Raw genomic sequence first — 24,898 nt, forward strand, 5'->3', positions numbered from 1 at the left:
TGTTGGCTAAGATGTGAGGAGAAGGTTTACTTATATATTGTTGGTGGGACCACAAATTGGTGTAACCACTCTGGAAATCAATATGGAGATTCCTCAGAAAACTTGGAATGGAACCACCATTTGACCCAGTTATCCCACTCCTTGGTATATGCTCAAAAGACTTAAAATCAGCATAATACAGTGATGCAGCTACTTCAATATTTATAGCAGCTCAATTCACAATAGCCAAGCTATGGAATCAACTTAGGTGCCCTTCAACAGATTAATGGACAAAGAAACTGTGGTATACATACACAAAGAAATATTACTTAGCCTTAAAGAAGAATGAAATCATGGCATTTGCCAGTAAATGGATGGAACTGGAGAGTATCATGCTAAGTGAAACAAGCCAATCCCAAAACACTAAAGGTAGACTGTCCTCTCTGATCTCTGATATGTGGATGCTAACCCACAACAAGGAATTGTCTAATCACTGGATTAGACAAAGGAAAATGAAGAGAAGGGAGGCAGGATGGGAATAGGAAAGACAATAGAATGAATCAGACATAATGTTCCTATCCTTCTATGTGAAATTAACTCCACATTATGTACAACCACAATAATGGTATCTTAACTGGTACAAGTTAGACTTATTCTGTATATGTATAATATGTTAAAATACACTCTACTATCACATATATCTAGAAAGAACAAATTAAAAAATCTTGAAATACACATACCCTTTAATCCAGTAATTCCCATTTGACAAATGTGACCTAAGGAAAAGATAATCAGAGAATCATACAAAGTTGTAGGTATAAAACCATATATACCCAGTGACTCAGGAAGCTGAGACAAAAGGATCATAAGTTCAAGTTTAACCTCAGCAACTTATCAAGGCCCTCAGTAACTTAGAGAGTTTGTGTCTCAAATTTTAAAAAAATGAACAGGACTGGGGATGTAGCTCAGTGGTAAAGAACCTCTGGGTTCAATTCCCCATACCAAAGGAAAAATAATCAGGATTGTTTGTAAAGGTGAAAATTTAGAAATAGTTTAAATGCAATCAATAGGGAATTAGTTAAATAAAATATTATACATTAGAAAAAATACCAGTGTCATGTGCTTTAAACATTCACTTTAAAAATCATGCTGAAATTGTTGGCCATTGACTCTTAAATCCCTTGTTGCTATTCCTGTCCTTTGAAAACATATTTCAATTATACAGTTATAAAACATTTTTCCTCTAACCCAAATGTAAAACGATTGTTTAAACTACTGAAATCCCTTTAGATTTGTTTATTTTCAGATTAGAGGAATTTATTTAGGAAGTATCATTAAGGATAAGAGCCATTTGGCTAATTTAAAAGATTTCAGTAAGTAGCATCAGAAGAAGCTTCATCAAAATCTGCCACTTACTCATTGTAAGATCCTGGATAAACCACTAACCCCTCTGGGCTTCAATTTCTTTATCTCTGCTCTTCATCTCTAAAATGAAGTTGATAATTGCCTAACGTGCTTACCTCCCTTACTGCTTTAGAAGTGCATAGGGCAAGAAGGTCTAACCTTTCCCCAGGGATCAAGAAGTGCTGTTGAAGCTGGAATTTAAATAAAATGGGGGGGGGGTGGGGGGAGAAGGAATAACATGTGAGAAGGTTCATCTGGAAGAGTGTGTCTGTCTTGGGAAATTTCAAATTCAGAGTGAATAGAGGGCCAGTATAGCTCATGGTGAGGATGGACTTGGATGTGGTTCTATAACCTGCCCTTTTCTGCAAATCATAAATATTCTTTAAGTTAATGTTATTTATTTAGTAAGTCCTCTATTAGGTGGACTTCAGTAGCTTATTTTGTATTACTCTCCATCTTAATATTGTGATATCAATTTGAGGCTCTCTTAATCTAAATTTTTAAATTCCCAGCTATTGTCATCAATCTTTGCATGAAGTTAAAGACTTTTCAGCTAAACAAAAATAAACAAACGTAAAGAAATAAATGAGAATATCCTCAGAGTCTCCTGAAATAAGCTGGTGGGCCTGCATGGATTCCAATGGGTTTTCAAGAGATTTCTTGATGATATAGAACAGACTTTGATTCTATTTCACTTGATGTGACTAAGTACAATCATACGGAAGCCCAGAGAAAAAGATTTGAGCAGGTTGACACTGACAAACCCATTTTATTTTTTAGTTTTGGTACTGGGGATTAAACCTAGGGGTGCTTAAACACTGAGTCACACATCTTCAGGCTTTTTAACTTTTATTTTGAGACAGGGTCTTGCTAAGTTGCTTAGGGCCTTGCTAAATTGTGGAGGCTGGCCTTGAACTTGCCATCCTCTTGTCTTAGCCTCCTGAGTCACTGGGATTACAGGTATGTGCCACCACATCAGGCTCAACAAACCATTTTAAAATGCAAGGTTTGTCTAAAATTCAGTAAACTGGGCCCATGAGCAAACTACTGCACGCCAAAACTGAATTACTTGTGAAAATCTAATGCTTAAAAAACTGTTCTCAATCAATAATTAGAAAGTTGTCTTGCCCTGTGAAAGGTGAGTGTGTGCCTGCGAATTAAAAATAATAAAAATAAAACTGTTTTAGACATCTGGCCTCACAAAATAACCGGAGAGTTCTTTTAAAAACATATTGGCATAAACCAAGCTGGAGAAATTGGACCTGTAGTCAGAAACTACTTCTATTTAAAAATGGTTCTTTCTAAGGAAAATTTGAAAGACAGAGAAAGCCTTCATCCAAAGCATGAGACACTTCATTATTCTAAAATCTCACCAAACCCATTTTAAATAAGTCATTTAATGCAACATGTGCTTACTATGAATGTCTTTAGACTTGGAAAGCAAAATACAGAATATTTAATAAGCCAGTTTCTACAGCGTTTAACAAAGAAAGGCATGCTGTTAACTGTGATGAATATGCTAATAACATTTGAAGGAAGGAAGATTATACAACCGCAGTCTTATCATATCCTCTTAATTTGTTAGAGAAATCTTCTTTGAGTGTCATGAGCATCTAATATTTAATGTTTTAAAATGGGTCATATGGAAGAACAATACCAGATGCAAGATCTGAAATGTTGGCTCTAATTATAAAATGTGATTCCAGTTATAAGACACGACAATCCTGTGACCAAGTGTTCACAATTCTGAAATAACTATATCTATTTTAATTTGAAATGATTTTCTTTATCAGGAAATATGTAAAATTTTAATTAGGAGCATAAAACATTTAGTAATACCATATCAATTAAAAGGGACAATATACACTAGCTTTTTAATGGCTGTCTTCTATTTACATCCAAAAAGTTTAAAATATTTTACTATTAAAATTACATTGTACAGGGCTGGGGTTGTGGATCAGTGGTAGACCGCTTGCCTAGCATGTGTGAGGCATTGGGTTTTATTCTCAGCATGACATAAAAAATAAAGTTATTAAAAAATTACATTGTACAATTTGACTAATGAAATAAATATTGGAAAAAAAATCAGTGTACAGATGAACATACTGATTGCTCATTACACCTAGTTCTGAGCCTCTTGTCAGCCAGAGTACAGAGAAATACAAGTTAAATCATTCAGACCACCAGACCAATGGAAGTATGCTATTTCTAAGCTGGTAGGCTTTTCCTGATACTAAATTCTAGGAGGAAGTTGATTTAAGGTTTATTTTCTACCTTATGCACACTGGGGAATTTGCATACATGATATGATTTCATCCTCTCAGTGTTAATCCATTTTCCATTTAAGGAAAATGTAGATTTAAATCTAGTACTACCTAATTTCAAGGTTTTTACACTTTCCACATGTCCTAACTGCTTTGCCAGAGCATTTTAAATTTTATAATAGATCTGGATACATCTTAAAGACCTTACTAGAAACACAGAACCATTCTTTGATGGTCAGTCCTTCTATTTAACCTCTGTAGAAACTGAGAATATACAATTTTTAAAAAGACTTAGAAAATTTCAGTTCTGGGTAAGATGAAGTAAGCATAATTCAATCTGTTTCACCCACTGACTGCAACTATAAAACCTAGACAGAATGCATGGAAAAACTATTTTAGAACTCTGAAAAATAAATATAGCAGATGGATTGGAGAAAAAGATCAGAATTTGAATTACTGTTGAACTGGTGATGACTTTCCTTTTTTTTACCCTTCCCTCTAGTACTCCCTAGTCTCAACTCAAGGGAGTCCCAAACACAAAAGTATAGTCAAAATTTGCAACCTGAACCCAGTCAGATCAGTTGCCTGCTTAAACATAAAATATGAACACTCTCTGCAAGATTTCAAAAAGGCCTAGAGCCTTATAATATTCAAAATGTCAAAGTACAATCCAAAATAATTCAGCATTGGAAGAACAAGTGAAGTCTCAACTCTCATATGAAAACACAATGAATGTCAAACTAAAATGACCCATACATTAGACCTCTCTGACAAAGTCTTTAAGAAAGCTATTACAAAATTTCTCTAAAAAGTAAGGAAGGGTGAACACTCTTGAAACAAATAAAAACCAGAACTTCTCAGCAAAGAAATGCAGGATATAAAGGAAAACCAAATGGAAATTTTACAAAGCTGAATTTTAAAAAGTTTTATCATGTACAACCATAAGAATGGGATCCTAATTAGAATAAATTATAGCTCATGTATGTATAATATGTCAAAATACACTCTACTGTCATGTATATCTAAAAAGAACAAATAAAAAAATTAAAATAAATTTCAAAAAATTTCCTTCTGATTGGAAGGATAAGAAATTTTAAATTTACAAGAATACATAAAAGAATAAAGATCTACATTAAAGGATTGATAACCATTCACAGATTTTAACAAACTCAGAGCACCTACTGAGGCATGTAACAATATATTATTGAAAGTGTTATTATAGAGGCATAAACAAAGAACAGGAAAGCCAGAAGGAGGGAGTGATCAATAAGAGAATAAAGGTTATCATAGTTTTATCACTTAAGATTAGGTTGGCCCAAGAATGATAGACACAAAAATCATAACAGTAGTTTTTTTTCTTTCTTGTAAAATTTCATATGGAAGCACTCAAGAGGTGGTATAGAAGTGCTCAACATCTGGACCTCAGGATTGACAAAAACCTTCTGCTCAGGCATGTTCCAAGCCACAGCAAGGAGGGAACAGTGAGGGGAAAAATACTCCCAGATGATTTTTTAAAGGAAGTTTTCTAGTAAGGTCTTTAAGATGTATCCAGATCTATTTCCTGAAGCAGTTATGGATAATACCATTGACCAGAACTTAGTTAATATCACCATATTTAAAGTTTTAAGGCAAACTGTGAAATGTCTTCTTTATTTTAGAAAGAATTCTGGAGTAACACCAGAAAGATTGAGGGCTAACTGGTCCCAACATTTATCTCCCTCACAGAAATAACAAGAATAATGAATAAACAACCAAATACAATAAAAAATAGCTCTGGGAGCTCTGAGTGCAATAAAGAAGTAGCAGAAACTCACAAAAATTGATGATGGTCACATAGAAAAGTGTAGGAAACATTTACTTGGGTTCCTATCCTTCAGTCCAGGGTTGCTAGGAACCCTGAGAAATATCCCTCTGAGGGGTTTCCATCTGCAGGGAAAAGAGATCAGGGGACCCCCAGCAGTTCTTGGTAACCCTGCAACATCTGCAGCCTTTGCCACCAAAGACCTCCAAAGTCTTCAGTGATGCAAAACTCAGCAAATGGAGCAGCCCAGAGTCCAAGTCATTATGCTCCCTTTGGAGAAGGAAACACAACTGTGTCCCCACAACGTGGCCTGAGCTGCTGTAGCATTGCATCATCCTCAAGGTCAGAGTTGCTGCGGTGCTATGCCCCACCCACTGAAGCCTGAGTTTTTTCTGTTCCCTATTCTTATGAGCCTTAGAAGCTGGTTTCTAGACACCCAGTTATATGGGTCATCAGCACACACACACACACACACACACACACTTAAAATGCAGGCATCAACAGTATAGCAAGCCTGTCCGTGTCCCAGGATCCAGGCTTCAATTTGCTTCACTTGTTCTTGTGCCCAGGACCCTGCTTGTGAAGTCACTCTAAGTGCCTTCAACCTAGAACCCAGCAGCCCTATGACTGCCTTTGAGATTCCATGCCAGGAAGGTATCCTTTCAGCCTGGACATGCCCCCTACAAGGAAAAGTAGGACAGGAGGACACCAACAGCCTTCGCTACCAACATCCCCAACGATCTTTGCAGCTACCAGCATTGCCACTGCAGAAACCTAGCAATCTAGGCTGCTAGGTTCCCTGGTTGTCTTTGCTGATACTTTAACCGAGGAGCAAGCTGCATGGAGACTATGCTGCTGCATCCTCCCTCCAACCATCGCTGCCACATTTCACCCAGCCAGTGCCTTCCCGCCCACTCACAGGTCTTTCCCCACGGAAGCCAGTTAAGAAATGAAAATGCTGCTCCTCAAATGTGTAAACGCCAAAGCAAGGCCTCCAGATACGTGAAAAGATAAAGAAACATGGCACCACCAAAGGGAAGCAATAATTTCACCAATTCCAAAGAACTAGAGGCAAATTGTCTGAAAAGAAATTTTAAAATACTTATTTTAAGAAATCCCTGTAAAGAGGAAGAGGCGAATCGTAGGGCAGATTGGGTCCGGCGCACCCGAGGGCAGCCCCGGAGGGACATCACCGAGGCCTGGAGCTGCCTCCTATCAGGCCACACCACTGTCCGCAGCACGTGGCTTCAGCGAGATCTGAAATCCAAGGGCGACAAGAAGGTTTCTTTAACAAAACCACCCAGAACGGCTTGGAACTGAAACAGCACCTGAAAGAAGAGCTTCGGAAACGTGTGGACACATACAAGTACCTCTTCATTTTCTCTGTGACCAACATGAGAACAGCAAGCTGAAGGACATCAGGAATGCCTGGAAACAGCCAGATGTTCCTTGGCTAAAACAAGATAATGATGGTGGCCTTGGGTCGAAGCCCATCTGCTGAGTACAAAGACAACCTGCACCAGGTCATCAAGAAGTTGAGGGGTGAATTTGGTCTCCTTTTTATCAACCACACAAAGGAGGAGGTGAATAAGTGGTTCATAAAATACATGGAAGCGGACTTTGTCCGAGCTGACAACAAAGCAACTTTCACCATGAGCGAGCCTGGAGCCAGGGCCCCTGGAGCAGTTCCCCCTCTCCATGGAGACGCAATTGCCCACTACCTATAAGAGAGGTGTGGTGACCCTGCTTTCTGACTGAGAGGTGAGCAAGGAGGGTGATGTGCTGACCCAGGAGCAGACCCATGTCCTGAAGCTTTTTGTTGAATATGAGGTGGCCAAATTCAATGTGACCATCAAATACATGTGGGATGCACAGTCTGGAAGATTCCAACAGATGGGAGATGACTTGCCAGAAAGTGCATCTGAGTTCTTAGAAGAATCAGAGGACAACGAGGACCACTGACTCAGGGGCTCAGGACTGAAAGCCTTCTAGCACTTTCTGGGTCTCTGTCAGATCATGCAGAATTACTATTGCCCCTCTGGAGGGAGCAGTTATTTTTGCTGTTGATGAAGACAAGTGTGGGTGATGAGAACTGACCTGTTCCATAAAGAATAAAACTTGGTCTTTAGCTGTCACCCTGCAGACAGCCAGAGACTTAGAAAAAAGGACTTTGGGTATATGCCTCTGGATCCCCAGAATTCCTGTTGACCTAGTCAGCCAGTACAGCTTTGTCTCCTGTGGGGCCACAATGTCAGTGCAGCTTTGCAGTTCTGGGGATAGCTGAGAGCAACCTCCAAAGCTGGATTTTCTCCTCCTTTCCAGCCCTGATACCCTTTGCTTGGAATAGAGATCTGCTGAAGAAAATTAGGCACACTGGTGGCCCTTCCCAGCCCTGCATATACACTCCCCAAACCAGGGCCTACTGGTGGATGCCAAGAAGCCAGGGACTTTAAGATGAGACTAAAGCCTCTCCTGGAGGTGGGAGCAAGTGTTTAGCATTTTACCACATCCTTGAGGTTTTATACCTGGTGGCTACCATGGTAGATTTTTTGTGTATTGTTTCATATGCAGGTATTTAGTAAAAGCACCAAATGAGAGAACATCTGTTTCGTGCAACATCTGTGTGATATGATATATATGATCATCGTATCATCATAAACATCATGTATACATATATATATATCATCATAAACATCATCTATACATATGTACTCTTTATGGCTTCTCCTTTAATCTTCTTCTGCCTTTAGATGGCCATAAAGGTATTCTCTGGAGCTTGAGTGTGTAGGTCAGTGGTAAAGTGCTTGCCTAGCAGTAGCATACTTGAGGTCTTGGAATCAACTCCCAGCATCACAAAGAAAAAGAAATTCTCTGACCTACCTGTTGGAATAGTAAGTTTTAAGATCCTCATTCCAGAGTTTCAAGATGGCAGCCTAGAGGGCGGCTGCATTTCACATTGCTCCAGGACGCAGGATTCAAAAGAGGAGATATTGAGAGACTTGGGACCAACTCAAAGCCGCTGGGTGAGTCTCTCCCATTGGGGAGGCGTCCCGGATGGGGCGGTAGCCCCGGAACGCAGGGAATTTGTGAAGTGGAGTTGCTCAGCGAGACACCCCTCCCCCCGCTGGAGTGGTAAACACCGACAACTGGGATCATCGTAGAGGAGGCGGCTCAGCACAGCGCTTGGACTCGGAGCAACCACTGGGGCTCCGGGTGGCTGCCTGAGGAGGAGCTGCGTGGTGAGCTGTTTAGACTCAGAGTAATCACTTCTGAACACTGGGGGGTTGTCCGGAGGAGAGGAGAAGCGCGGCGGGTCACTTGGTCTAGGAGTGACTGCATCAGAGGAGAGGAGAAGCGTGGCGGGTCGTTTGGTCTAGGAGTGACTGCATCAGAGCCACAGGCAGTTGCCAGAGGAGGAGCTGCATCGCGAGCTGTTTGGACTCAGAACAACCGCTTCTGAACACCCGGGGGGTTGCCCGGAGGAAGAGGAGAAGCGTGGTGGGTTGCTTGGTCTAGGAGTGACTGCATCAGAGCCACAGGCGGTTGCCAGAGGAGGAGGCGAGTGGTGAGTTGATTGCACTCAAAGCGACCGCTCCTGAACACTGGTGGCCTGCCTGGAGGAGGAGCGCGGTGGGTCACTTGGTCTCGGAGCCACCGCCCCTGAACACCCGGGGGGCTACCCCGAGGAGGAGGAGGAGGAACAGGGCGGGTCACTTGGACTCGGAGTGACTGCCTAGGGCTACGGGCGGTTGGCGGGAGGAGGAGACGCGAAGTGAATTGCTTGGGGTCCTAGTGACTGCGTCGGAAACCGGGCGGCTGTCCAGAGGAGGAGGTGTGTGGCGGGTCTCTGGGTATCGGAGCTATTGTACAGGGCTCCAGGTGGCGGCTCAGAGGAAGGGCCGCATAGCCAGGCGATTAGGTGCAGAGTAGGGTCCCAGGAGCTAGGTGGCTTCTTGCTGGAAGAGCCGCACCTAGACATGCCTAGGGGTGGAGCGAAGTTTCCAGGACTGCGGGCAGATTATCTGGGAGAGGCAGCCTAAGGAGACTCGCCTGCGGAGGGTGAGGCTCCCAGGCCCAGGAGGTAGGTCCGGGCCCCTGGGAACATTGCAGAGGAAGACGGCCCAGCCCAGGCGGTAGTTGTAGATTGAGGGGAACCTCTAGGAGGGGAACTGACCAGCGAGATGTTCCCACTGAGTGAGTCTTCCCTACCAGGAGAGGTTTTCCCACAGGAACAGTTAAACCAGAGACACAGGCACAAATAGGCCTTGCCTCAGCCCACAGCCTAGTTCCCCGTTGGATGACCATTGGTCAACAAGTGGAGACACCTCTGACCACTAGCAGGGAATATACGCCACCTGAGGGTCACCACCCTAGAGAGGCAGCTTCTTCGTGGAGCTCCGCATTATCAACTTCCTCCAAGACTTCAGGCTACTGAAGGATAAGAGGGGATATACTAGCAATCTTCAGGGACATTATAAGTCGATAGAGGAAATCTGCAATATCTTAATGACCCACTGATTCCTGAACAATATGAGAAAACAAGGGGAGAAAATGCCCCAAACAAATCTAGATGTTACATCAATAGAATCCAACGACAGCATGGCAGAAGAAATGACAGAAAGGGAGTTCAGAATATACATAATTAAAATGATCAGAGAAGCAAACGATGAGATGAAAGAGCAAATGCAGGCATTGAATGATAGCACCAATCGACAGTTAAAAGAGCAAATTCAGGAAGCAAAAGATCATTTCAATAAAGAGTTAGAGATATTGAAAAAAACCAAACAGAAATCCTTGAAATGAAGGAAACAATAAACCAAATTAAGAACTCCATAGAAAGCATAACCAATAGGATAGAACACCTGGAAGACAGAACTTCAGATATTGAAGACAAAATATTTAACATCGAAAGCAAAGTTGAACAAACAGAGAAGATGGTAAGAAATCATGAACAGAATCTGCAAGAACTATGGGATATCATGAAAAGACCAAATTTGAGAATTATTGGGATTGAGGAAGGCTTAGAGAAACAAACCAAAGGAATGAACAATCTATTTGAAGAAATAATATCAGAAAATTTCCCAAATCTGAAGAATGAAATGGAAAATCAAGTTCAAGAGGCTTATAGGACTCCAAATACACAAAATTACAACAGACCCACACCAAGGCACATTATAACGAAAATACCTAACATACAAAATAAGACAGAATTTTAAAGGCTGTGAGAGAAAAGAACCAAATTACATTCAGGGGGAAACCAATACGGATATCAGCAGATTTTTCAATCCAGACCCTAAAAGCTAGAAGGGCCTGGAACAACATTTTTCAAGCTCTGAAAGAAAATGGATGCCAACCAAGAATCTTATACCCAGCAAAGCTTACCTTCAAATTTGACGATGAAATAAAATCTTTCCATGATAAACAAAAGCTAAAAGAATTTGCAAAAAGAAAGCCAGCATTACAGAACATTCTCGGCAAAATATTTCATGAGGAAGAAATAAAAAACAAAGAAGCAAATCAGCAAAGGGAGGAATTATCCTAAAGGAACTGTCAAATAAAGGAGGAACCAAGATGTGTCAAAAAATAAATAAATAAATAAATATTTAAATATGAACCAAATGACCGGGAATACAAATCATATCTCAATAATAACCCTGAATGTTAATGGCCTGAATTCATCAATCAAAAGACATAGACTGGCAGATTGGATTAAAAAGAAAGATCCAACAATATGTTGCCTGCAAGAGACTCACCTCATAGAAAGAGATACCCATAGACTAAAGGTGAAAGGATGGGGAAAAACATACTATGCACATGGACTCAGCAAAAAAGCTGGAGTATCCATCCTCATTGCAGATAATGTGGACTTCAAGCCAATGTCAGTCAGAAGGGATAAGGAAGGACATTTCATACTGCTTAAGGGAAGCATAAATCAGCAAGATATAACAATCATAAACATCTATGCCCCAAACAGTGGCTCATCCATGTATGTTAAACAAATCCTTCTCAATTTTAGAAACCAAATAGACCATAACACAATAATACTAGGTGATTTTAACATGCCTCTCTCACCACTGGACAGATCTTCCAAACAAAAATTGAACAAAGAAACCATAGATCTCAATAACACAATCAATAATTTAGACTTAACAGACATTTATAGAATATACCGTCCCACCAAGAGCGATTACACTTTCTTCTCAGCAGCACATGGATCCTTCTCTAAAATAGACCATATATTATGCCACAAAGCTAATGTCAGCAAATACAAGAAGATAGAGACACTACCTTGTATTCTATCAGATCATAATGGATTGAAGTTAGAAATAAATGAAAGAGTAAAAAACAGAAACTACTCCAATACCTGGAGATTAAACAATATGCTATTATATGAGGAATGGATAACAAAAGATATTAGGAAGGAAATTAAAAAATTCTTAGAGGTAAACGAGAACAAAGAAACATCATATCAAAATCTCTGGGACACTATGAAAGCAGTACTTAGAGGAAGATTTATTTCATGGAGCGCATTTAATAAAAGAAGTAAAACTCAAAAAATAAACGACCTAACACTACAGCTCAAAGCCCTAGAAAAAGAAGAACAGACCAATACCAAAAGTAGTAGAAGACAGGAAATAGTCAAACTCAGAGCTGAAATCAACGAAATTGAAACAAAAGAAACAATACAAAAAATTGACAAAATAAATAGTTGGTTCTTCGAAAAAATAAACAAAATTGATAAACCTTTAGCCACACTAACAAAGAGAAGACGAGAGAAAACCCAAATCACTAAAATTCGGAATGAACAAGGAAATATCACAACAGACACGACTGAAATACAAAACATAATTAGAAGCTATTTTGAAAATCTATACTCCAACAAAATAGAAAATTTCGAAGACATCAAAGGTTTCTAGAGACATATGAATTGCCTAAACTGAACGAGGAGGACATACACAATTTAAATAGACCAATTTCAAGTAATGAAATAGAAGAAGTCATCAAAAGCCTACCAACAAGGAAAACTCCAGGACCAGATGGGTTCTCAGCCGAGTTCTACAAAACTTTTAAAGAAGAGCTCATTCCAATACTTCTCAAAGTATTCCATAAAATAGAAGAGGAGGGAACCCTCCCAAACTCATTCTATGAAGCCAATATTACCCTGATACCTAAACCAGACAGAGACACATCGAGGAAAGAAAATTTCAGACCAATATCCTTAATGAACATCGACGCAAAAATTCTCAAAAAAATTTTAGCAAATCGCATACAAAAACATATTAAAAAGATAGTGCACCATGATCAAGTGGGTTTCATCCCAGGGATGCAAGGTTGGTTCAACATCAGGAAATCAATAAATGTCATTCACCATATCAATAGACTTAAAGTCAAGAATCACATGATTATTTCGATAGATGCAGAAAAAGCATTTAATAAAATACAGCATCCCTTCATGCTCAAAACACTAGAAAAAATAGGGATAGTGGGAACATTCCTTAACATTGTAAAGGCCATCTACGCTAAGCCCATGGCTAATATTATTCTAAATGGTGAAAAACTGAAAGCATTCCCTTTAAAAACTGGAACAAGGCAGGGATGCCCTCTTTCACCACTTCTATTCAATATCGTTCTTGAAACTCTAGTCAGAGCAATTAGACAGACCAAAGAAATTAAAGGGATACGAATAGGAAAAGAAGAACTCAAACTATCCCTATTTGCTGATGATATGATTGTATACTTAGAGGAACCAGGAAATTCCACCAGAAAGCTGTTAGATCTCATAAGTGAATTCAGTAAAGTAGCAGGATATAAGATCAATGCACATAAATCTAAGGCATTTTTATACACAAGCGATGAATCTTCAGAAAGAGAAATTAGGAAAACTACCCCATTCACAATAGCATCAAAAAAAATAAAATACTTGGGAATCAATCTCACAAAAGAGGTGAAAGACCTCTACAATGAGAACTACAGAACACTAAAGAAAGAAATTCAAGAAAACCTTAGAAGATGGAAAGATCTCCCATGTTCTTGGATAGGAAGAATTAATATTGTCAAAATGGCCATACTACCAAAAGTGCTATACAGATTCAATGCAATTCCAATTAAAATCCCAATGATGTACCTTACAGAAATAGAGCAAGCAATTATGAAATTCATCTGGAAGAATAAAAAACCCAGAATAGCTAAAGCTATCCTTGGCAGAAAGAGTGAAGCAGAGGGTATCGCAATACCAGATCTTCAACTCTACTACAAAGCAATAGTAACAAAAACGGCATGGTATTGGTACCAAAATAGAAAGGTGGATCAATGGTACAGAATAGAGGACACGGACACAAACCCAAATAAATACAATTTTCTCATACTAGACAAAGGGGCCAAAAATATGCAATGGAGAAAAGATAGCCTCTTCAACAAATGGTGCTGGGAGAATTGGAAATCCATATGCAACAGAATGAAACTAAACCCATACCTCTCACCATGCACGAAACTAAACTCAAAATGGATCAAGGACCTCGGAATCAGACCAGAGACCTTGCATCTTATAGAAGAAAAAGTAGGTCCAGAGCTTCAACATGTCGGCTTAGGACCAGACTTCCTCAACAGGACTCCCATAGCACAAGAAATAAAAGCAAGAATCAATAACTGGGATAGATTCAAACTAAAACGCTTTCTCTCAGCAAAGGAAACTATCAGCAATGCGAAGAAAGAGCCTACAGAGTGGGAGAAAATCTTTGCCAATCATACTTCAGATAGAGCACTAATCTCCAGAATCTATAAAGAACTCAAAAAACTCTACACCAAGAATGCAAATAATCCAGTTGACAAATGGGCTAAGGAAATGAATAGACACTTCACAGAAGAAGATCTACAAGCAATCAACAAACATATGGAAAAATGTTCAACATCTCTAGTAATAAGAGAAATGCAAATCAAAACCACCCTAAGATTCCATCTCACCCCAATTAGAATGGTGATTATCAAGAATACAAGCAACAACAGTGTTGGCGAGGATGTGGGGAGAAAGGTACACTCATACATTGCTGGTGGGGCTGCAAATTAGTGCAGCCACTCTGGAAAGCAGTGTGGAGACTCCTTAGAAAACTTGGAATGGAACCACCATTTGACCCAGCTATCCCACTCCTTGGCCTATACCCAAAGGATTTAAAATCAGCATATTACAGAGATACAGCCACATCAATGTTCATAGCTGCTCAGTTCACAATAGCCAGATTGTGGAACCAACCTAGATGTCCTTCAATTTATGAATGGATAAAGAAACTGTGGTGTATATATATACAATGGAATATTACTCTGCCATAAAGAATGATAAAATTATGTCATTTGCAGGCAAATGGATGAAACTGGAGAATATCATGCTAAGTGAGATAAGCCAATCTCAAAAACCAAAGGAAGAATGATATCGTTAATAAGTGGATGAGGACACATAATGGGGGGTGGGAAGAGTTAGTGTTAGGGTTAGAGTTAGGTTTAGGGAGGGGGGCAAGAATGGAGGAAGGAAGGACTGTATAGAGGGAAAAGAGGGGTGGGAGAGGTGGGGGAAGGGAAAAAATAACAGAATGAATCAAACATTACCCTATGTAAATTTATGATTACACAAATGGTATGCCTTTATGCCATGTACAAATAGAGAAACAACATGTATCCCATTTGTGTACAATAATAAAATAAATAAATAAATAATAAAAAAATGAAAAAAAAAAAAAACGGTTGATCAATCTCATTGATCTTTTTCAAGAAAAAAAAAAAAAATCCTCATTCCAGAGGGATCCTGTCCCATACCCTCAAGGGAGGAAAACAAGAGTTAGGCGCAGTGTCACATACCTATAATCCCAGCTCCTGAAGGCTGAGGCAGGAGAATTGCAAGATTGAGGCCAGGCTGGGCAATTTAGCAAGACTCTGTCTCAAGATAAAAAATTAAAAAGGACTGGGGAGGTAGTTTGGTGGTAGAGCACCCCAAGGCTTCAATCCCTAGTACTTAAAAAAAAAAAAAACAAAACTTTTATGTTCAGAGAACTTCCAGGGTATGTGAACATAGCAGTTCCCCAGAGAGCAGAGGACAGCAACCCAGAGAGGGCTGGAAACTCTACTCCCCCACCCCCACATCCTTCACCCTATGCATCTCTTTATCTCTTATGCGGGGGGAGAAATACCAGTGAAATACAAGAGAACAGAGATGGACAACTAAAAAAATTGGGAAATTAACACATAAACAAAATGAAAAATTCAACAATGAGATGGAAAGCATAAAATGGAACCAACAGAAAACCTAGAGATGAAGAAAAAATGAATTAAATAAACAATGCAACAGAGAACTTCAAAAGTAGACTTAATCGAGCAGAAGAAAGAATTTGTGAACTCAAAGACAGGTCTTTTGAAAGCATCCAGTCTTAGGAGAAAGAAGAAAAAAGAAGGAAAGAGTAAAGAAAATGCATAGAACTTACGGGACACCATTGAGCAAAACAATTAATGAATTATGTGAGTCCCTAAAAGAAGAGAGAGAAAAGGGAAGCAAACTTATTTAAACAAATAATAGCAGAAAACTCCCCAACTCTTGGGAGAGATATGGACATCAGATTCATGAAGCTCAGAAGTTCCCACACAAGAACAACCCAAAGAGAACTTCACCAGACGACATTATAATTAAATCATCAAAAGACAAATAGAAAATTTCAGAAGCAGCAAAAGCAACTCATCACATATATGGGATCTCTCATAATGCTACCAGTGGATTTTTCAGTTGTAACCTTGAAGACCAGGAGAGAATGGGGTGATGTATTCAAAGTGCTCAAAGAAAAATAGCAAAGCAAGAACATTTTATACAATAAATCTATCCTTCATAAATAAAGGAGAGGTGTATTTTTATTAGACAGACAAAAACTGAGGGAATTCATCACCACTAGCTCAACCTTATAAGAAATGCTAAAGGGATTTCTTTAAACTGAAATGAAAGGACACTGATAGTTATATAAAAACATGAAAATATAAAATTCACTTGTAAAAGTAATGTATAGTCAAATTCAGAATGCTCTAAAACCATAATGATATATAAATTGTTTTTAACTCTAGACAAAAATTTATAGAGATTAAGTTGAGCTGAAATATTTTAAGGGATTCACAATATTAAATGAAGTAAATTGTGACATCAGAAAACATGAAATTTGTGGGAGAGAGGTTAAAGTATGAAGCTTTTGTGTGTAATTGAAGCTATTATCAGCTTAAAATTGACTATAGTAACTGTGAGATATTTTCTGTAAGCTTTCATGGTTACCATAAAGCAAAAACCTACAGTAGAGGGCTGGGGTTGTAGCTCAGTGGTAGAGCACTTGCCTGGCATGTGTGAGGCATTGGGTTCAATCCTCAGTATCACATTTAAAATACACACACACACACAAATAAATAAAACTAAAGTTTAAATTCTTGAAAGAAAACCCTAAAGCAGATATCTAAGACATAAAGAGAAAGGAATCAAAGCATACCATTATAAGAAATTATGAAATCACAATGGAAGACAGAAAAAGGAGAAGAAAAGAAAAAAGGAAACAAAAAATAACCAGAAAAACAATCAACAAAAATGCCAATATTACATCCTTACCTAACAATAATCACTTAAAATGCAAATGGACTGTGTTCTCCAACCAAAAGACATGAAATGGATAAATGGATTAAAGAACAAGACGTAAGTATGTACTGCATATAAGAAACTCACTTTAACTTTAATAACACATATAGGTTGCAACTGAAGGCATGGAAAAAAGTATTTCATGAAAATTGAAATAAAAAAGGGATCAGAGGTAGTTAATTTTATATCAAACAGATGTAACATCAAAAACTGTAACAAGAAACAAAGAAGTTCATTATATAATGATAAAGGGGTCAATTCATCAAAATTACATAACAACATCAGACGTTGGTTATGTACCAAAATCAGAGCAACAAAAATTTCAAAGCTAATATTAACAGAATTGAAGAGAAATAGATAGCAGTACAATAATAGTAGGGACTTGGATATTTCACTTTCAACAATGAATAGATCATCCAGACAGAAACACATCAGACTTGGACTCTAGTTGAAACCAGAAGAACTAACAGACATGCAGAAAAATTCCATCCCATGGCAGAAGATTATACATTCCTTTCAAGTTTATGTCTCCAGAATAGATCGTGTTATTCTAACAAAATAAGCCTTAGCATATTTAAGAGATAAAAATAGTAATGAGATCTTTTCCAATCATAATAGCAAGAAAAAGAAATCAATGACAGGAAGAAAACTGGAAACTCACAAACATAGGAAAATTAAACACCATGCTCCAGAGCAAACTTTCCCTTTTCAAAAGGAAAATCAAAATATTTTGAGTGGTTGGATATATAATTAATTCAGTGATAGAACATGTGTTTAGAATGTGCAGGGCTCTGCATTCAATCCTTAGTGTGTGGAGGGGGAGGAGAGAGAGAGAGAGATGGAAACAATATAGCAAAACTTATAGGATGAAGCAAAATCAATTCTAGGAGGGAAGGTTATATCAATAAACACATTAAAAAAAGAAATACCCTTAATAACCCAATTTTTACCTTGAGAGACTAGAAAAAGAGAACAAACTAAGCCCAAAGTTAGCAGAAGGAAGAAAACAACAAAGATCAGAGCAGAAATAAACGAAATTGAGAACATAAAAACAACAGAAAAGACTAATGAAATTAGAATTGGTTTTTGGAAAAGATAAAATTGGCAACTATTTAACTAATTAAGAAAAAAAGACAAGACTCAAATAAATAAAATTGGAAATGAAAGGGGAGACATTACAACGCATACCAGGGAGATACAAAAGGATCATAAGAGACCAGAATGAACAATGATGCACCAATAAATTGGATAATCTAGGAGAAAGTTAAAAATTTTTAGAAACATAAAACCTACTAAGAGTGAATCATCTCATATGTGGAAGCCAACAAAGTTGATCTCATAAAAGTTGAGAGTAAAATGGTGGTTACCAGAAGCCGGGGAAAGAAGTGGGGAAGATGGAGAAAGGTTAGTCAGTGAATACTAAGTCACAATTAAATACCAGTAAGAAGTTCTGGTGTGGTATTGCACAGTGGGGTGATGATAGATAATGTAATGTACTGTGTATTTCAAAAAAATTGGGACAAAGAATTTTTGAAGTTTTCACCATAAATAAATGATAAATGTTTAAGGAGATGGACAGATTTAACCTGATTTGAACAGGCACAATGTATACATATATCAAAACTTTACATGTTATCTTACTAAAATGTACAATTTTATGTTTAATACATCAGCTACATATTTTTAATAAAACTGAATTATGAGGAAATAGAAATCTGAATAGGTCAATGAGTAAGAAGATTGAATCAGTAATCAAAATTCTTTCCACAAATAAAAGCCCAGGACCTCACAGCTTCATTGGTCAATTCTATCAAGTACTTGAAGAAGAATACTAATACCCTGACACCCTTCCAAAAATTGAAGAGAAGTAAATCTCAATTTATTTTATGAGACCTGTCTTACCCCAATACAAAAACCAGACAGACACTATAAGAAAAGAAAACTAAAGGCCATTATTCCTGATGTGCATTGATTAAAAAATTTCTCAACAAAGTACTAGCAAACTGAATTCAGCAGCACATTAAGAGGATCACACGTTGTGATCACACATTATGATTATCATTGCCCTGAGATGCAAGAATGGTTCAAAATATACAAAGCAATAAAATGATACATCACATTAATGAAATGGACAACAAAAAATCATATGATCATCCAAATAGTTACATCCTTTCATGATTAAAACTCTCAATAAATTAGGTATATAAGGAATCTACCTCAACATAATAAAGTCCACGTATGACAAGCTTACAATAAACATTCAATACATGCTTTCCACTTGTCTGTATTAAACTAGACAAGGAACTAGACAAGGATGCTCACTCTTGTCACATTTATTCATCAAGGTTCTGAAAATTCTAGCCATAGTAATTAGGCAAGAAAAATAAGTAAAAAACATCCAATTTAGGGAATAAGTAAAATCATCTCTCTTTGCAGATGACGTGATCTTGGGTACAGAAAACTATAAAGATTTCACCAAAAACCTGTTAGAACTAACACAAATTCATCAAAGTTGCAGAATGCAAGACCAGCATACAAAAATCAGTAGTGTTTCTGTATACTAACAAGGAACTATCCAAAAAAGAAATCAAGAAAACAATTGATCTATAAAGAAGGAAATCCTCCTGCTTAATTGTGACAAAAATGAATGAACACAGGGACATAATGCAAAGTGAAATAAACCAGACACAGAAAGATAAATACTGCATAATCTTACTTATACAGTATGTTGAACCTCAGAATGTCAAATTCATAGAAACAGTGGAATGGTGGTCTCCATGGGGTGGGGGGTAGGGGAAATGCGGGGGGATATTGATCAGTAGGTACAAACTTAAAGTTGCAAATGTATAAGTTCTTGAGATCTAATAATGTATGGTATGGTTGCTGTAGTTAATTATAATGAATTGTACATTTGAATTTTGTTAAGAGAAATCTTTATTCTAAAATACTTTAAAATATATAATGTGAAATGATAGAATCATTAATTGAGGGATTCATTTTGGAATGTATGTGTATATCAAAATATTATGTGAACATCTTAAATATGTACAATATTTGTCAATCATACATCAGTTTTTAAAATGTGAAAAAATCTGAGAGTTCTAAAACTGATACTTGACATTTTTCCAAACTCACTTCAAAACTGAGAAAGAAGATGAGAACAGATTCTGAGGGTCATCACTAAATCTCTGATGTTGTAAGCTTCAGGGAGTAAACATTTGAAGATCTCTTGGCTTCTAAGACACCCCTTTTTCTTAGTTATCCTCCTGCTTCAAAGGTCTCTTATCTCTGTCTCCTTGCTGGTTTGTCCTTAATCTTTCTGTTATATGTTTAGTTCTCTGGAAGCAGAGGCTAAGACAAAGTTTGGAATACAAGGTGTATCTTAGAGGTGAATACTGATGAAAGAAAGAGGGAGAAAGCAGGCAAACTCCCATGGAGTCCCAGCAAAGCTTTGGTCTATCCAGTTGGTTACTTTGGAACAAATGTTACTGGTCACAGTTGTCCCACAACAGGAAGAAAATACCTAGACTTTAAAAAACACCCAATCCTTGCTCAGTCACTGAATTTAGGCTGCCTGGGCAGGACCTTGAATGAGAAGACTTTGATTCCGATAAGGTCCTAAAGGAGCAAAGAGCTGGAGGCAGCCTGCTGTAGCTAGAGGCTACCCTCCCTGTAGCTAGGTCTTCAGTCCTTCATTAAAGGGGAATTGACAACACCTCTCTTTGTCAATCACACTCTCAGCCCACATCTTTTCTTTCCTCAAGGTTATTTTGTAGGTGATCTGATCTTATAACTCTCACCTAAGCCTCATAGCTCCTCTGAACTTCAGACCCAAATGTTCAATTGTCTACTTCAGATATTCTCCTGGACATTTATGGGCATCTAAAACAGTACATATATAATTGAAATCATGATTTCATTCTCCTAAGCCCTCAACTTTTCACATCTCAGTAAATAGCACAGGTCAAAATCATGGTGTCACCTTAAGTTCTTTATTTTTTCCCACCCTTTACAGTCAATTCATCATCAAACTGTTTTATCTACCTTGAAGATGTCCAGGGCTGGGGGTGTAACTCAGTGGTTGAGCATTTGCCTAGCATGTGCAAGGTCTTGGGTTTGATCCCCAGCACCACAAAAAGATTTAAAAAATAAAAATAAAAGATGTCCAGAATCTGGTCTCTTCTCACCATTATTACCTCTTTACTCCAAGAAACACCACCTCTTTATTCTAAGCACATGTACTTATTAAATAGAGTTTAGGTCCCCTCATTGTTCTACATTTAATTTTTCTGTCATAAATTTCATAATTGTCATATTTTAGAGACAAAGTCCTACTGGTATGTATTTTATTGATATTGGAATGGTCTTAAGTCAGAGAAAACTGACATTGCCACATTTAATCTTTCCTTTAAGGAATATAGTATTTTTTCATAATATTAAAACTTCCTTTTACATTTCAGTAAAGATTTATGGTTTCCTTTATTTATGTCACATGTATCTTTTTTTTTATTGTAAACAAATGGAATACATGTTGTTTCTCTGTTTGTACATGGAGTAAAGGCATACCATTTGTGTAATCATAAATTTACATAGGGTAATGTTGTTTGATTCATTCTGTTATTTTTTCCCTTCCCCCCACCCCTCCCACCCCTCTTTTCCCTTTATACAGTCCTTCCTTCCCCCATTAAAAAATATGGAATGCTTCACGAATTTGTGTGTCATCCTTGCGCAGGGGCCATGATAATCTTCTCTGTATCGTTCCAATTTTAGTATATGTGCTGCCAAAGCTAGCACTGTCACATGTATCTTATAAACTCCTTCTGAGCTACTTTTATATTTTGGTTGCTGTATGAACAGCATCATCCTCTTCATCAATTTTCAGCTTTCTATTGCTGCAATATTCATTTCATGAATGAAGGGGATAATTGACCAAGTGATGGTAGCCTCCAGTTTATCCTTCAGGTGGCCTTTGAAATTCTGCTTTTGAAAAGAGAAAAACAAAATCCCTGAACTTCAGTAAAATCTACTGATGAGGTGGCATACTTTGTCCTCAAATAAAATATAGTCATTTTGATCAGAACTTAAAGCTCAATGTTTCAGGTACATGCATTTGGTAAGACTTGTCAAACGGTGCATTCAAGATTTGTGCATTTCACTGTATGTAAATTTTACCCCCCAAATTCATGAGCAAATATTTTAGCTCTAATCATTAATAGGCAGGCTGAAATACTTAGAAATAAAGTGTATTGATGACTGCCACTTACTTAAAGCACATCTTTTAAAAAGATGGATTTGATGGGTGGACAGAAAGATAAACAGATGAGCAGATATTTAATAAAGCAGGTATGGCAAAATGTTAATAGGATCTGGAAAGTGAATACATGCATGATCACTAAAATTTTTATCAACTTTCTGTGTATTTGGAAATTTTCATAATAAAATGTTGGGAAAAAATTCTAGAATCAAATACATATCCTTTTAAAATACTCTGGTCATCATTAGCTGACCAATATCTCAACAGCTTTCTTGCCAACAAAAGGAGCTTCTTTCATACCCAGCCTTGGCCTGCCTTTTGTTCACTACTGGTGAATTAGGAACATTTTAGATTTTTTGTTGTTTGTTTCTATTCTTAGACCCTTATAATTAACACTGATGAGCGTATGATGTCACAGCGCCCAGTGTTATCTTGTGCCAGCAAGCAGCCCTGGGCACAGGCTTCAGACTTCATGGTGGGTTGGCTCAGTATGCAAGGATGCAAGCCTGCATGGTTGCATTAAAATGACTAAATTAAAGGGCAGTGACTTTAAACTGTGGAATGAATCACAAACCAAACTCGTTGGATCTATTTTTCATTGCCTGACAGTCAAAATGTACAATATGGCTTCTGAGGCTTTCAATGGCTTTCTTTTGCTTGTAAGATTAATAATAGACACAGCTAAGTTGAAGGAAACTGGGGAATGGCTTTGAATTCTGAACTCCTAGATCTGCCTAAGTATACTTTCCCCCACTTTCTCACAGCCAGTTTCCAGGAATGAGGGAGACAGTGAAGTTTTCATAACAACTTTCCTTTGATACTGTAATCTCATTCTTTCCTCTTAATCATAATTCTGGACTTTCTAGTATTGTTTACTTCTTCACAGGTTTGTACTTTCTTATATTGGTGAAGTTTTAAATGCACCTATCTCAGATATAAGAAAGAGGTAAAGTTTTATAAAAATAAGTATATGTCACCTTCTCAGGCCTAACATTGTATCTCCCACTCAGGACAGACATGTAAAAATAAATCAGTGGAAGAAAATATATATTCTGAATATACAGGACATGATTTTATTTGTCTTAGTTTAGTCTATTTCCCTAAATTTGTAAGCAAAAAATCATTCTGATTCAGCATTTGGGACCTGCTAAAAGGTATAAAACACACTGTGGATTTCAGTCCATCTCTAACTTCCAGCCTATAGATAAGGAATATTGAAGGTAAGAATCACTTTGGCAACAGTTATTGGAGCACTACGTGTTGAAATCTTCCTATCCAACCCACTCCTTACAGGAGATGGGGAGCTGTAGAGACCATTTCTGAGAGCTTTGCTATGCCTCTCCAGGAGATTGGAGGACCCAGAGACTGACTTGAACCTGGGTAAGTCTAAGCGCAGGGTTGATCAGAGCTTCCCCTGACACCAACAGAGTGAGAAGTGAAGACCATAGTGGGAATAGCCAGAGATTTCGAGACCCCATGGGGTAGTAGCATGAGGATTTCTCGCAGCCTAGAGTGGACACTGCAGTAGTTAGCATGCTTTGTCTCAAAGCATCTTCCATGTAGAGGGCTGGCTGACAAGATGGCCCTAAGATAGAGTGGTCCTGGGATGTAAAGCCAGAGATAGGAAATGGGAAAGAGTTGTGGGGTGCTTGCCTGCATCAGGGAATAATGTAGTGGGAGGCTCTAGCAGGGAGTTCAATAACCCATACAAGTGCCCCATGAGAGAAGGAACCAGCCACTTTGCACTTGATAGAAAGAAGGCTGTCTCCTACATGGTATCAGTTAGAGTGCCTGGGGAAGAGGTAGAACAAAAGAACCAAAGCGAATTTTCCACTGCAGAAGTCAAACTTAGGTCTGAGAGTTATGGGAGAGAGAAGGAACTTTGAACTGACTGAGAGATTAAATTTTTAGTTTTGATGTGCTCGCTTCGGCAGCACATATACTAAAATTGGAACAATACAGAGAAGATTAGCATGGCCCCTGTGCACGGATGACATGCAAAATCGTGAAGCGTTCCATATTTTTAAAAACATTTAGTTTTGATCAAGTAGAATTAAGTCCTGAAGGTGAGTATGAGATAATTCCTCAAAATTATAAGAAAAGCTTTAAGGTCTGCTCTGGATAATATCTAGAGTTGGAGAAATGAATAATATTAAGGCAGATTTGAAAAATTATGAGAAAAATAATGCTATTTCATAATTTTGCCCTATAAAATCCATTTAGTTTCACAAAGAGGAAACATTCATAAAAACAAAATACGCATATCCACAGGAATTTGGAGTTGAGGTGATTTTATTACTGTTGCCAATGATTCACTGTTACTCTGTGTGAAAAAAATCATACTTACCCACTGACATCAGACTTGAACATGTAACTTGATTTGGGGAAAAAAAAAAAGTGGGAGTGATGGACATTACCAAACAAAATCTTTAAGAGTCATCATATGATTCCACTAGTGCTCATTTCTCCCTGCCAAATGAATAGCAAGTCCCACATTGAGGTTGAGCCTCCAACCTAGTAAAAACCAACCTAGTAAAAAGTAAAGAGCATGA

General features: G+C 37.9%; 2 non-coding genes and 1 pseudogene across 2 annotated transcripts; 2 read left to right on the forward strand and 1 right to left on the reverse strand.

Annotated features, from left to right (window-relative positions):
- The first annotated feature begins 6,468 nt into the window (after nucleotides 1–6,468).
- LOC124993606 (mRNA turnover protein 4 homolog) lies at nucleotides 6,469–7,410 on the forward strand (annotated as a pseudogene).
- Nucleotides 7,411–21,779: 14,369 nt separating this feature from the next.
- Nucleotides 21,780–21,886, reverse strand: LOC124993874 (U6 spliceosomal RNA). Its single transcript, XR_007110388.1, has one exon. It is a non-coding gene; the product is annotated as a U6 spliceosomal RNA (small nuclear RNA).
- Nucleotides 21,887–24,264: 2,378 nt separating this feature from the next.
- On the forward strand, nucleotides 24,265–24,371 carry LOC124993877 (U6 spliceosomal RNA). Its single transcript, XR_007110391.1, has one exon. It is a non-coding gene; the product is annotated as a U6 spliceosomal RNA (small nuclear RNA).
- Nucleotides 24,372–24,898: the final 527 nt, after the last annotated feature.

The sequence above is a fragment of the Sciurus carolinensis genome, chromosome 9 (assembly GCF_902686445.1).
Source record: "Sciurus carolinensis chromosome 9, mSciCar1.2, whole genome shotgun sequence".
Classification (NCBI taxonomy): domain Eukaryota; kingdom Metazoa; phylum Chordata; class Mammalia; order Rodentia; family Sciuridae; genus Sciurus; species Sciurus carolinensis.